Here is a 16028-nt window from a genome sequence, read left to right as displayed (position 1 = left end):
GTCATCGTGGCATTTTCACTATAACCTTTTTTCTGCGACGTTTCAGAAGTGAAAAAAAAACCCATTTGAGAAGAAATTGCACTGAACCTTGAGTCTGAATTTCAGATCTTTTAGCACTATATTTGCAGAGATATGATCTGATGAAGTTGGCCTTTTTGCAGACTCCTGAATTACATTCCAAACAGGTGACCTGAGGAAAATCGTCATAACTTTATCTCTGAGCATCGGATTGAAATTTTGTAAGAAGTTACAGAAAGAGGACGGACTGTAGTTTCTTGTATATATTTTTTAGAGCCAAAGGTCGAAACAGTGACACGTGGCACTTCATACAAGTTCTCTCTTCTTAAAAGGTCTATAATCAAGTCATCTTGGGGGATTGTGCATAACTCTTCCTTGGAGAATCCAATTTGGATCATACTGGTGGCATTGGGAAGAGGACATAGAGGATACTACAAGTCGCAATTTCATAATTGGATGATTCGAAATTACAGAGATACATCAGATTCAATATCTAGCTCCTACAAAGTGAAAAAAGGTGTAGTTTTTTTTTAAATTTTTGCATAAGCTTGGTTTGAAAAATAAGTTTGAAGGAATTCAAAGGGCATAGTGAAGTACTATTATCGGTAATTGATGCCCCTAAGAAAGAAAATTCAAACACCTAGTAACCAACCTGAAAGCTCTAGCATGACTCATGAAGAAGAGGAAGAAATGCAACATGATATAGCAAAATTACGAGACCAAGTGCAACAAGTGTCACTTGCACAAAAAGTAACAGAATCTAAGATGGATGGTTTAAAGAAAGATATAGAAGCTAATATGGATGGTTTAAAGAAAGGTGTAGAAGCTAAGATGGATTGTTTAAAAAAAGGCGTTGAAGCTAAGATGGATGGCATGGAAGCTAAGATGAATGGCATGGACGCTAAAATAAATGGCATGGATGATAAGATGGAAGAATTGAAGATAAATATGAATAAGTTGCTACAAGAAATGGTCACTAATGGTGAAAGGGTAGTAAAGGAAACTCATGATGAAAACAAAAGAAATGTTAATCATGATTCCATAGACTCTAATGTTGGATTGAAGACCCACCATATTCCAAAAATTGATATGAAGAAGTTTGATGGCAAGGATCCCGCAACATGGATATTACAGATGGAGCAATTTTTCAATCTCAATAACGTGCAAAACACACAAAAGGTACATATTGCAACTTTATATTTGGAACCAAAATAGTTTGTATGGTATCAATGGCTTTGCTCTCATAAACAAATTATCACTTGGGCTATTTTTACAGAAGAATTGACAGCACATAATGAGGATACAAAAAGAAACAATTTTTTTAGCCAATTGATAAGTCTCAAACAAAAGGGTTCAATAATGGAGAACATTGAGGAGTTCCAAAAATTGAACATAAGGGTAAAAAATATTCTAGAGGAGCATAGGATTGATGTGTTCATAGGTACTTTAAAGGATAATATCCAACATGATGTTCGCCTTTGGGAACCTGATTCATTAGAGAAGGCATTCAGGTTAGCAAGGAAAATGGAAAGAAAAATTATGGCAACCAGGAAGCATACAACTCAGAACTATAAAGATGGAAGTGTTGTTGCCCCTAACCTTCAACAACCTGTAAGGTTGACACCACAATAATTGGAAGAAAAAAGAGCAAAAGGGCTTTGTTACAGTTGTGATATCAAATACACTAAAGGTCATAAGTGTGCTGAGAAGAAATTATTCTACATAGATTGTGAAGAGAAAGAAGAAAAGGAGCAAGAAAGGTCAAAATAAGAGGATATACTCCAGGAACAAAGCCTAGATAAAGAAGAAATGAATCCAACCATATCTTGTAATGGATTGGCTGGAATTACCACTCCTCAAACCATCAAGATAGAAGGACAAATCAAGAAGAAAAAGGTAATAGTGTTGATTGATTCAGGAAGTACCCACAATTTTATTCATTGTAAGGTAGCAAAAGAATTGAATTGCTTCCTATATCCAGCACCAGAGTGTCAAGTGATGGTTGCAAATGGAGGAACGATAAATTGCTCTAGAAAGTGCCATAATATCAAACTATCCATGGGAGAATATGTATTGAAAAGCCCAATGCTTTCCATTCCAATGGGAGGTGCTGATGTTTTACTAGGAGTCCAATGGCTACAATCCTTGGGTACAATAGCTTTTAACTTTCAAGCACTTTTCATGAAATTTTATGTGGAAGAAAAGAAAGTTGAATTACGGGGTATTGCAGGGAAACTGGGAAAAATAATAAGCTCTAACAGTATGACAAAGCTTCTAAAAAAGGAAAAATGAGGTGTAATTGCACAATTATGTTCGCTAGATGCTTCCACATCAAATTCATCTATTGCTCCAGTTCTCCAAAAATTCTTGAACAATCATTCCAAGATATTTGAAACTCCCAAAGGTCTCCCACCTATTCGTGATCATGATCATGCTATTCATTTGATTCCAGGAATTGTTCCTCCAAACATCAGGCCGTACAGATGTCCATATGCCCAAAAGAGTGAAATTGAACGTATGGTTGCAAAAATGCTTGAGGCTAGTATAATTCAACCTAGCCAAAGTTCTTTCTCTGCTCCAGTAATATTGGTTCACAAGAAGGATGGATCATGGTGCATGTGTCCGGATTATAGGGAGCTAAACAAGCTCACTATTAAAGATAAGTTTCCCATTCCTGTCATTGATGAATTATTGGATGAATTGCATGGATCAATTTACTTCACCAAGTTAGATCTTTGTTCAGGATATCATCAAATCAGAATGAGGACTCAAGACATTCCGAAAACAACATTTAGAACTCATGAGGGTCACTATGATTTTTTGGTCATGCCTTTTGGCCTTACTAATGCACCTTCTACATTTCAAGGTTTGATGAATTCCATTTTGAAACCCTCCCATAGAAAATTTGTGTTAGTATTTTTTTTTCTGATATACTAATCTACAGCAAGTCTTGGAAGGATCATGTTGAACACGTTGACAGGATGCTACAACTATTGGAGGAGAAACAATTATATGCAAAAAGATCCAAATGTTTCTTTGGAGTACAAGAGGTGGAATATCTGGGTCATATTATATCTCATGAAGGAGTTAAGGTAGACGCTAGCAAAATTAAGGCCATTGAGGAATGGGAAATCCCCACAGCCATAAAGAATTTGCGAGGATTTCTCGGGTTGACAGGGTATTATCGCAAGTTTGTTAAGAATTATGGGAAAATAGCAGCACCTCTAACAACATTGTTGAAGAAAGATGCATTCTCATGGACTCCAAAAGCAACAAAGGCCTTTGAAGATCTTAAAGAGGCAATGTGCCAAGCACTGGTCTTAGCTACACCAGACTTCACAAAAACCTTTATTGTGGAATGTGATGCTTCTAGAAATGGAATTGGTGTTGTTTTAATGAAAGATGAAAGACCTATTACTTTCGAAAGTCATCCAATCAATGGAAAGTATTTACATAAAGCTATTTATGAGAAGGAAATGTTGGCAATACTACATGCACTTAACAAATGGCGATCCTACCTAATGGGAAGACACTTCAAGGTAAAAATGGATCATGATAGCCTTAAATGATTTTTAGAACAAAGAGTATTCTCTGAAGAACAACAAAAATTGGTCACAAAGATGTTGGGTTATGATTTTGAAATCATATACAAAAAAGGGAAGCAAAATGTTGTGGCAGATGCACTCTCAAGAAAGGATGAGGATGTGGAAGAATTGTTGTGCACCATTTCTATTCTCCAACCAGATTGGATAAACGAAGCAAGGGAGGAATGGAAGAATGATGAAGAAGTGTAGGAACTTATTCGAAAGTTACAACAAGATTCTATTACATCTGATACATTTAGCTAGAAAAATGATTCGTTATGGTACAAAGATCGCTTATACCTTTGTATGAATTCCCAACTCAAACAAAAGATTCTTCTGGAATTGCACGCTTCTCCCTTAGGAGGGCACTCAAGATTTTTAAAAACTTACCACAAGGTTAAGAAGGAATTTTTTTGGGATGGCCTTAAATCGCATATTCAAAAGTTTGTGGCGGAATGTTTGGTATGCCAACAAAATAAAGCTGAAACAATTAAGACACCAAGTCTATTACAACCTTTATCCATTCCAAGCCAACGTTGGGAGGAGGTTTCAATGGATTTTATCACAGTTTTACCCAAGTTTGAGGGAAAGAGTGTCATCATGGTGGTAGTTGACAGACTTACCAAGTATGCACACTTTTGTGCATTATCACATCATTTAAAGCCAGTACAGTTTCTACGGCATTTATGGAAACAATTCAAAAGCTACATGGAAACCCAAAAATTATTGTAAGTGACAGAGATCCTATTTCTACAGGAAATTTTTGGACAGAATTATTTCCTTGTCTTGGTACTCAGTTAGCTCATAGCTTATCTTATCATCCTCATTCTGATGTGCAAATGGAGATAGTAAACAAATGTTTGGAAGGATATATTCGTTACTTTGTATCTGATAAACAGACACAATGGGTCAAATGGTTGCCTCTGGCTGAATGGTGGTATAACACTTCCTTCCATACTACAACAAAAATGACCCCATTTATGGCACTTTATGGATATCAGCCACCATCCATCACATCATATTTAAGAGAAAATTCTAAGGTTCAAGCAGTGGAACATCACATCGAGCATCAACAACAAGTTCTCCAACTCTTAAAGGATAACCTCGTGTTGGCGCAGAATAGAATGAAACAACAGGCAGATCAACATCGCAGTGAAAGAAGTTTTGTTGTAGGTGATTGGGTATTCCTACGGCTACAACCATATAAAAAAATGTCCCTCAAGCAAGCTAAGAAGGATAAAAAATTGTCACCAAAGTATTATGGTACGTACAAGGATTTTCAAAAGATTGGTACTATGGCATACAAATTGGAGCTTCCTGCAGCTTCTCGAGTGCACCCAGTTTTCCATGTTTCATGTTTAAATAAGGTTATAGGCAACAAGCTCCCAGTTCAAACAATATTGCCAGAACTTGACGAGGAAGGAAAAATTATATTGGAACTGAAAGCAGTCAAAGAAATAAGAACTCGACAACTACGAAATCGATCCATTTCAGAGTATCTCATCAAGTGGAAGAACTTATCCGCTAAACATTCCACATGGGAGGATGATAATTTTATACAGAAGCATACAGAACTACTCAAGCGTTGAGGACAACACTTTTTTGAAGGAGAGGGGCATGTTAGGTCCCTATAATACTAGTGATGCCCCCATTAATATTGTAGTTGTATCTCTTATTAATATTGTTGTGCCCCTATTGTCCCCATATTGTTATTACTGTGCCCCATAGAATCCTTCTATTGTTATTTTTGTGCCCTTATATTATTATTGTTAGGTCGGCTTGGTTATATTGTGACACCTTAGACTCCTATATATAGAAAGGAGGTTTTTTCATTTAAATCATCCAAGAATTGTTCATTTATGTAATGTAAAGGAGGTTGCCCCCTCGAAGAGGCTGAATTCTAAGGCGTTGATCTATCTTTTCTATCTTTTTGTGAGCTAGTTTCATACTTAGGGCTTTGTGTAGAGATAATGACAACATGTTCACGGATGTGGATTGATCCAGTTTGTAGGCCTATTGACCAAATGCAACAAAATGGCCTATAACATATTGCCCCCTAAACCACAAAGTCAGAAACAATAGCTGATGACTGAAGTGCTTTACCTTGTGACAAGCTCGAAACAAGAACAATCGATCGAGATCATCATTTGTTACAATAAATTTTCATCATGATATCTTTGTTGAGGGAGACATACCCATGCTCAGAACATAAGCTAACATCACATGTACAATGATCAAAAAGTTCGTCCATTGATAACATAGAGTGGACCCATGTTTGGATGATTGTCATGTATGACCATAGCCTTAATGCTTTGTAATCATGCATTAATCCTGGAAGCACAGTCAGATGGATGGAACTAAATCTAGGGTATTCTATTTCGTTCACTTTATCATCCAAAGTACGAGTCTAACCATGTAAATAAATGAGTTGGAATCGGACATGGTAAACACCATCTAATTATTGTCCAATGATGTAAGTCATTAACGGACATGAGACAAACCATTGATGATGTTAACAGCTCTTAAGGTATTGTAGTATAATATATATGGTGTGAATGAATGAGTTGAATTCAAACACCACATAGAATTTGTCAATCGAAGGCCAATGATCAAAACCTGTCACCGAGAGCGAGGAAACTTGTCATTGATGTATGCAAACCCCAATGTACAGAAGGGAGTTTCTAAGTCAATTTATAGGATAATGAGTTGATGTCAACAAGAAGCGACCCATCGCAAGAGAGCCTTGATGTATCCCCCATCAAAGAAAAAAAATGGGTATCATGATTTGAGACAAAATGATGTTGATGTGGAACTAGTTCAGGAACTACAGACATGAAAGAAAGCTTAAGAGTATCGGAGCAGATATCATCTGAATGACTTCTCTTGAACATATCAGTGACACTTAATGGAGTTGGTAACATTGACCCAAAACCAAAAGTGGGGGCTTTGATATGGTGTGGTGAACCAAAAATACAAACAGATTTCCCAACCCAACAGCCTTGAAGATGAAGTAGAAGAGTGTTATGTTCAAAAGCGACTCGTTTCCAATAATAGGTAGATTACCATGTTTCCCAATTTCCCCAACCATTTCTAGTCAGTACCTCTTTATTTTTTAACAAGATTCAGGAGGATAACATATGTGTGATCTGTAAGTTCATCCTTTGAATGAATCCCTCTGTGTATCTTTAACAAACCCTCAAAATGAGTGGTTCAGTCCCGTCATATTCAACGAGTCCATCATCATTTGATGCTTTCACGAGTCCAACGAAGGTCTAACTTGACTTCTTTTTCATGTTTAGGGATTTTGAAAAAGAGGTGAAAAATAAAACTCCAAAGGTTCCTTTTCGTAAAATAGTCTCTTGAGTCTGGAAAAGGTGGAAAATGATACTCAGGAGAACCTCTTAGCCATGTTCGACTAAGATATTTCATTTTCGTAAATAGTTTATCTGAGTCCGGAAATGGGTTAAACTTATATTGAGTAGATGTCTTTTAATTTACTTCAACAAGTTTGAAAAGACAAGTGCTCAACAATCTTTTCATATTTTGGGACTCTAAAAAGAGCTAAAAGAGAACTCCAAGGGGTTCCTTTTTCGCACGTTTACAGGGCCTGAAAAAGTCATAAAAGTATGCTCTTTGTTCAAAATGATCTGTTCAGATTTATACATCATCAAATCTGTTAAACAGTTGTTAAACTGCTCAAAACATCACCAAAAGATTAAAAATAACTTATTCATGATACATAAATAAATTTAAAAAAAAATAAAATAATAGATAAATAGTCTTAGGTCATTTTTAAGTTAAAATAATAAAATAATTGTGAAAATGACCATAAATAGGCAACAAAGAATTCATTTTTACCATTTTACATTTTACTTCTTCGTGAGTGAGTTATGAGTGCTTTTTGTCCCCGATCTTCTGCAACTGACTGCAGCTAATCTAGTGGATCTATTTAAGCACTGTCACTTCCAGGTAGGAGATCTCATCTTCCCCTTTCTTTCTATGGTTCCATTTTTTCATTTCATGCATATTTTTTCTAGTTTTGGGTGGTAGGGCTTTAATTTTTCACCCTAGCCCCAACGCACCCGAGCAGTGTCAAAAGGTGCACTGGGCAAGCAAAAATTACATTGCCAACGGTACTGCCATGCACATTCTCCCTTTAGTAGGGTGCGTTGGGCGCATTCCAAAAATTTGTTTTGTTTTTTTCACAAAAAATTATCTCAAATTTTTGCATGAAATTCACTCTAATGATTCCTCTTGTCATGTTTCAGGTTTCCATCGGAACAAAATGGCTCTGGTATGGCAAGAAATAGCACATGAGGAACAATATATGAATGTAGCTAATGATCTAGCCACAATCTATGCATTGACAAATTGTGGGATTATGAAATTCTTTTGGCTTCCTGGAATGAGGCAACAGATGGAGCTATTAGAGTGTCTTGCTTGCTCCAACCGACCAAGGATGTGAAAATAGAGATAAAGGATGTGGTCCATTTGCCTTTGAGGAAAATCCTATTTATCATTGCTAGATCGGTTTGCATCGCTACACTGCATTTGTCCAACAAGTCCCAAATGCAGTATGCTCTAGAGTGCATAGAGATGACAGTATTCAACTGGAGCGAGGCAGCACTGGAAAACATGAAAGAAAATCTTACCAAGGCAAAGGATGGATGATTGAAGAACTTTGGGTATGGTTTTATTTTTATTTCATTTTCCTTGGAGTGAATTCCATTTGTAATAGCCCTATTGAAAATTCTATGTAATAAAAGTTAATAAAGGAAAAATAAGACCATGGTTAAGGGACACTTATTCCAAGTTGAATGTTAGGCAAAGATATCCTAGTGGGCATCACTAGATGTGTTTATGGCTAAAGGAAATTTGAAAGGGAAAAAGAAAAGGCATTACAAAGGCAAAAAGGCATTTTTGGCACACTTATTTATGAAAATAAAGGAAAATAGGAGAAAAGGGAGGTGAAAGGTCATAGGTTGCATGTGAGGAGGAAAATGAAGGAAAATAATGGAAATTGAAGAAAATAGAGGCCTAATTGATAAAAAGGCTTATGAGGACCAGTTGGCAAGCTTGGTCAATGTAATATTGGTCAGTTCAGTTTTGGAGCTCTCTCGTTATTCTCTCTCTCTCTCTCTCTCTCTCTCGGACACTTAGAGTTTCTTGGAGCACTCTAGCTTTGGAGCAAGAAAGGAAAGCAAGCAAAAGGGAAGGAAGGAAAGCAACGAGCAAGCAAGGAAGAGAAAGATCAAGCATCTTCAATAGGAATACTTGAGGGTAACATATTGCATGTGTGATTTCCTAGTTGGCTTTGACATGCATGGTTTTTCATGTTGGTGTATGGTTCTCTTGTTGTCAGTGGCATGGTTTTGTCAAGTTATGACAGTGGTTTTAAGCCTAGACTTGCCTTGGGATGTTGATCTTAGTTTTGAGTTTTGGAATTGTCGAATGGATTTCAGAATCTAAGGCGAAGGTGGTCTCAAGATTCATTCCCAAAGGCTTAGGAATCCCTTGATCAGTTTTGGCAGGATACAAGGCAAAGCCTGATGGAGGTGTTTTGGTTTAGGGCTCAATGATCTGGGATTGGATTGCAATAGAACTCGAGAAACAAGGAGATGGAAAATTCCTCAAGGATAGTGATGGATTCTGGATGGCATTCCAAGTTCGGTTCAGTTTTGTGATCGAAGCACTAGTTTTGGTGTGATCACGGTTTGGTGAGGATGGAGATGGTTTAACCTCTAGATTCCCTTAGTTTTTTTTGGATTGGTTTATCCATGAGGTCCCACATTCATGCTTGGAAAATGGCACAGGGATGACTGGCTAAGAGAAATATTTGGTTCAATCATGTCTATGGTCAGGTGGTACGTGGAAGTCCCAAACTTGGTCAGATTTTCCTATGTTAATAAAAGCTAAGTTATCTTTATTTTGTACTTATTTATATGTGGATTTAAGGGTTGTTATCTCACTATTATTTTCATGGTTTTGTGCTAGTTATAAGCATGTTTAAGTGATTGGTTCATGTCATGGTTATTTCATGTATTTACTTGTAACTAAAAGGATAATGGATGCAAGACGTAAGTGATGTCATAATAGTTCAATGGTGAAGGTGGTAATCCTTGTTGTCATGTCTCGTAAGAGTTTTCAGTCATTCATGCTTTGTCTTGTATCCTAGACCTATAGATTGTATTGATGCCAAGTGTTTGATAGAATATCAGTCCCAGTTGGGGATGGTCAGGCCTAGCCCTGGAGTTAGTTTTTGGTTTATTAGTCTTGTCATCATGTGTTTAATGGATTTCAGAAGTTACAACAATTTTTGCTTAGTGGTCGGAATTCTGGGCTTGAAAAGTGCCTTAAATCCCGCGTAATCTAGCATAGGTCTACTGGATATAGTCCTTAGACACATGCATGAAGGCTTGTGGGAGCGTCCAGAGCTCTCTGAACATTGATATGACCATAGAATGGGAGAATCTAGAGGCTTAATAGCTTAAAAACTTAGTGGGACCCAGGGGCATGATACCTGTGTGGTTGGGATGGCTCTTGGGAGTGTTATTGCTGATGTGGAAGGTATGTTTATGGGTTTTCATTGATTCCACTTCCTTAAGGATGCCTAGGAGGTTGAATTATATCATATTAGTCTCTCATCACATGTTTACCATGGTTGGCCAGTTACGTGGGTAAATATGGGAGGAGAGTGTTATAGAGTGGTATCAGAGAAGGTAGCACTATATTTGGGTCATATTTAATACCATAGAGTGGTATCAAAGCATGGTTCACTCCTCGGACTGGATGGGTGGTGTGTTAGTCATGAATTCATGTCAGTTGCATATGTGTTCCTTATGCTTGTAGTACATGTGCTTGTTTCATTTTCATGGTGTTAATCATGGTTGTAGTGATGTCTCCATGTGAAGTTTGATGATGTTGTTGTTGGGATGCTTTAGTCATGAATGCATATCAGTTGTATAGGCATTTGTTATGAATGTCAGTGTCTATATGTTAGTATGCATGAATTGTCATGGCTATGGTTATGCATGCATAATAGGTTAGATATGGTTATGCATAATAAAAGTTAATAAAGGCAAAATATGACCAAAATTAAGGGACACTTATTCCAAGTTGAATGTTGGGAAAGTATATCCTAGTGGGCATCACTAGATGTGTTTATGGCTAAAGGAAATTGGCAAGGGCAAAGGAAAAGGCATTTAAAAGGCAAAAAGGCATTTTTGGCACACTTATTTATGAAAATATAGGGAAATAAGAGAAAAGGGAGGTGAAAGGTCACAAGTTGCATGTGAGGAGGGAAATGAAGGAAATTAATGGAAATTAAAGAAAATAGAGGCCTAATTGATAAAAAGGCTTATTAATTTTGATGGTTGGGATAGTTGATTAGAGGAGGAGAAACCCTAGGATGGAAGACCTGGTTTAGCTCACCCACGTCAGGATTCATGGCGGTTCCGGGGCTTTAATCTCGCAGGTCTAACCACTGCCATACTACCTTCACCTGCTGACCCTCAAGGCACTCACTCTCCAGGTATGGTTTACTAGTGGTTGGGCCTAACACACTGCTCTGTTGCGGGAACCCCATTTTATTTTTGGATTACTCTCCCCTGTTACTCAGCCGACAATTTCCATCGTTTCCCAATGGATGCAGAGGACCTCGTGGACTATGAGGAGGACCCAAAACCCAACCAAGTCATATGGGCATATCAACCTGGCCCCGACACTGGTCCCCGGTCTGCCATTATTCAACAGTTGACAGATGCATGGTTGGAGCCTTTCCACCCGCGTTCCACTGGAAAATCACCTCCACCTGCTATCCATATTGAGGACCTCCCCGGGCTGGACTGCCCACCACTTTCTCCGGCTACCCTCAACTTGCTTGGCACCAGCCTTCAATCCTCCCCCACTTTCAACTCACCCTTGGATCTGCCTCCGCCTCTTTCCATGCCCTTGAATGTGCCCTCATCCTCCTGTACCCCAGCTGGACCTTCAAACCCCCCAAATCCTGCACACTCTTTTTCTCATCCTGGGTCCTGCAATTTAAACCCTAACTCACTGATTCGCTCCAGGTGCTTTAGCTCTCCCATCCCTAACCCTAAATCCACCCAGTCAACTCCCCACAGTTCCTCTCAGGCGTGCAAAAGCTTACTGAGAGAGCACCCCACGGGCCGTCGCACGGATAAGCCAAAAAAGGGAAGGTGCCTCAAGGTTGTGGATACAAACATCAACCTGACCTTCGGTGAGGACGTTCCAATGGGAGATGTATCTGATACGGCAAGGAAGGTTTTAGTTGGGCGTGTGCATGGAAGAAACTATTCGGTTGAGCGCCTTCGCCATTGGACTATGGAAATTTGGGGTTCACTGTTAAAAGAACTCCCCATCATCAGGGTTTTGGCTCGTGGCTGGTTTTCCCTCCGTTTTCACAGGGAAGAGTATACGGATTGGATCCTTTCCCGCTACTGGCACATTGAGATGGCTCCAGTGCTGCTCAAGCGATGGGATCCATTGTTTGATCCGGAACGTGAATAGTTGGGAGCGGGACCAATCTGGGTTCGATTGCCAGGGTTACCCATGCAATTTTGGATCCCTCAAGTTTTCAAGCGCATTGGCGATGCACTGGGGACATACCTTGAACATGATCAGTCCTACGAAAAAACTGGAATCATGACCATGGCCAGGATCCTGGTTCACCTTGATACAAGAGAGGGTCTGGAGGAGAAAATTACCCTCCACTAGAGGCATTTCTCTTGCAGACAGATCCTAGACTACAAAGGAGTGCCCTTCCGCTGCAGAAGATGCCACAAAGTGGGGCATCTATACAAGGATTGTCCGCTACTCTCATCACCGGTTTTGGAGACTGCTCGAGGGGTCAAACATCGCCTGTCGGAAGAGCGGAACATGAACGAACAACTACCTGGACAAGCCCCTCCAAAGGATGTTGAAGGTGTGATGACACAGCAGACCAAATTTCCAAGGAAGTCTCCTCCATCTCCACCTCGGACGCGCTCCAAGTCTGCCGTGGGAACAACTCCTTCTCCAGGTAATGACTCTGTTCCTGTATCCTCTGCTTTTCTTTCAAATAATTTTCCTACATCTTTGCATATACCCTCACCTCCCCATGCCTCTTCTCTGCGCTCTCTCCCCACCATAAACTATGACATCGTCAATCTCCCCCAAAATTTCTCCACAACGCCTCCATCTTTCCGGGGGACTACTCCCCCTACCCTCCCTTCCTCTCCTCCCTCTGCATCGGGGTCCCATACCTACAACCTCCATTCCAGATCTCAGCACAATACACCCCTTCTTGGTTTGGGTATACCTCCCCTATCCGCTGATTCCAAACCCTCCAGAGGGTGACCATCTAAGATTGCAAAAGCCATCAGGTCTACAGTGGCTGATATAGCTCAGGGCCACCAATCCACTATTGAAAGGGCACTTAGAGCATCCAAGTGCTCTATATTTGTTCCCCCATGATCTGGCTTTCCTTCAACTATAGGGGACTAGCCAACCCCAAAAAAAGATTGGCTCTCAAGCGTCTCCTGAACAACTCCAACTGCAACATTCTCCTCCTCCAGGAAACCCTTGGGTCTACAGAACTAATAACCCAAACCCTTCTCTCCCTCCTCCCGGGCTGGTATTTCCAAGGTTTGGATGTTGTGGGTAGATCAGGGGGTCTTGCCATGGGTATCAACCCCAAATCAATTAAAGTTATTTCCTCCTGGGGTGGGAAGGGTTTCTTAGGCATGGATGTTTTTGTGAGAGACCTGGGGATTCATATTCGAGTCATAAACATTTATGCTCCCAACCAGAACAGGCTCGATTTCTGGCACTCCTTCCTGGACAATTCTCTTATTACGGGCTCCACCATCATAGGAGGTGATTTAAACTTTTCTCTTGGGAATGAGGAATCCTAGGGTCATCACTCTCAGATTGACCCTATAGCAGATCAGATGGGCTTTCTCCTGGAGAACCATGGACTCATTGATGTGCCCATGAACAAGAAATTGCCTACGTGGCACAATAGGAGAACCGGTGATGCAGCCCTGGGAAGGAGACTGGATAGATTTCTCATTCATGAAGAGCTCCTCTGAACCCTCACCCTATACAGGCAATGGGTTGGCTCGGGAGGACTGTCAGACCATTCACCCATATTTCTTCAAGTCTCGGGCCCTTCCAGGAAGCCTCGAGCTCCTTTCAAATTCAACTCTGGTTTCTTAAAAGACCTGGACTATATCAAACTAGTCTCGGATTTTTGGCATGCTCAACCCCCTCTCAGGGAGCAGAGAAAGGCTGTTGATTTCTGTGGGCACCTAAACAAGCTCAGAAAACTTACAATGGACTGGTCAAAAAGGAAAAAAGAGAGGGATGAGCAGACCCTGAAGGATTTAGAAGAACAGATTGCCTCCCTAACTGATGAAAAGGGGCATGGCTTCCTCTCAAGTGATACAAAACTTCATCTTGTTAATTTGGAAACTCAGAAAGCAAAGATCTTATTGGAAAAAGAAGAACTATGGAGGCTTAGAAGCAGAGCTATTTGGCTTCAAGCTGGTGATGGCAACACAAAATTTTTTTCATAACTTCGCCAATGGTAGGAAAGCAACTAACACCATCTGGCAGTTGCCCATGGAACAGGAAGGCTGGGCTTCCACCCACCCCCAATTAGCAAGGTTGGGTATAACACACTTCAAAAATCTGTTCAAAGCCCCCTCTGCTACCACTCTCCCTGATATCATTAATCTGGCAGGCCATTTCCCTAGATTTGTGGATCCAGATGGCACAGAAGATCTTTTAAAACCTGTCTCTATGGGGGAGCTAGAGGGCACCCTTAAATGGTTTAAGAGAGACAAAAGCCCAGGCCCGGATGGATGGCCTGTTGAATTTTACACTGCATTTCTAGATATTTTGGGGCAGGATCTACTTGCGGTCATTGAAGAAAGTAGGATCTTGGGCCGTATTTATGCCCCTCTAAACTTCACCTATTTAGCTCTGATCCCTAAATCTGACTCCCCCGCTTCTTTCAATGACTTCCGGCCTATTTCTCTTTGCAATTGTCTATATAAAATCATAGCCAAAATCATCGCCAATCGCATCAAGCCCATCTTATCTGATCACATATCCCAGGAACAATTTGCATTTCTTCATCACAGACATATCCAGGAAGCTATTGGCTCGGCCCAGGAAGCCCTTCATTCAATTAAACTCAAAAAGCTCAAAGGACTGACTCTTAAAATAGATTTATCAAAAGCTTTCGACAAAGTCAGCTGGTTATACCTCAGAATGATCCTCACACATTTAGGCTTTCCCCTGGCTTTCACAAACTGGATCATGGGATGCATCTCTTCAGTATCTTTTGCAATTCTCATCAATGGGTCTGCCACTCCCTCCTTTCAAGCTGATAGGGGCATAAGACAGGGATGCCCACTATCCCCTCTACTCTTTCTTCTGGTCATGGAAGGACTGAGTAGATTGATTGATTCTGAAAAGAGACTGGGGAGGCTCAGGGGATTAAAGATCACTGATCATTTCAATCTGACTCATCTCCTCTTTGTGGACGACATTCTCATTTTCCTAAGTGGAGGTGTTCAGGATACCACAACCATGAATGAGGTTCTAAATCTTTTCAGCAGTGCCACTGGGATGGAAATCAATAGGGGAAAGTCTACCATCTCATTCTCGGAATGCACCCAGCAGGAAATTCAGCTCTCACTTCAAAAATTTCCCTTTCAAGTTAATGATTTAAAGGATGGACTGAAGTATCTAGGCTTTAGACTCAAGCCTGATGGATACAAAATAGCAGACTGGAACTGGCTTATCACCAAGGTGGAAAAAAGAATCAATATATGGTGTCACTGGTTTCTATCAAGGGCAGGAAGATTGATTCTTATCAAATCAGTATTGGAAGCCACTCCAGTCTTTTGGATGTCTTTGGCATGGATCCCAAGGGGGATTCTACACAGAATACAACAAGCTTGCAGTCAATTCCTTTGGAAGGGAAGAAAGGAGGGGAAACCCTTTGCCTGGGTTAAGTGGAACAAAATCGCCACTCCCAAAAAATGGGGAGGCTGGGGACTAAAGCAACTCCCTGCCTTTGCACAAGCTTTGGCGGCAAAACAGGGGTGGCTGTTACTAAAGCACAAAAGCCTCTGGTCGGAGGTGATTACCCATAAATACATTTGGCCCATATCTATCATTGATTGGATAAGACGACCCTCCTGGAGCAGGAAAGGCATCTCTGTCATATGGAGGGCCATCCTAAATACTATGCCCATTATAAAGGATGGACTCATATGGAAAATAGGAAATGGAGCTTCAGTTCGTATAGGGATAGATCCCTGGACCGGAAGTGGGAACTCATATCAACTCCCACCTGAGCTAATCAATTTTTTAAATAACAAAGGCATCAGATATATTGAACAACTTGGCGAC

This window comes from Pinus tabuliformis, chromosome 2_2, assembly GCF_031772625.1.
Source record: "Pinus tabuliformis cultivar Carrire ecotype Pingquan chromosome 2_2, CPIR1, whole genome shotgun sequence".
Classification (NCBI taxonomy): domain Eukaryota; kingdom Viridiplantae; phylum Streptophyta; class Pinopsida; order Pinales; family Pinaceae; genus Pinus; species Pinus tabuliformis.
The sequence above is the reverse complement of the archived record's forward strand: the minus strand, read 5'-3'. Positions refer to the sequence as shown.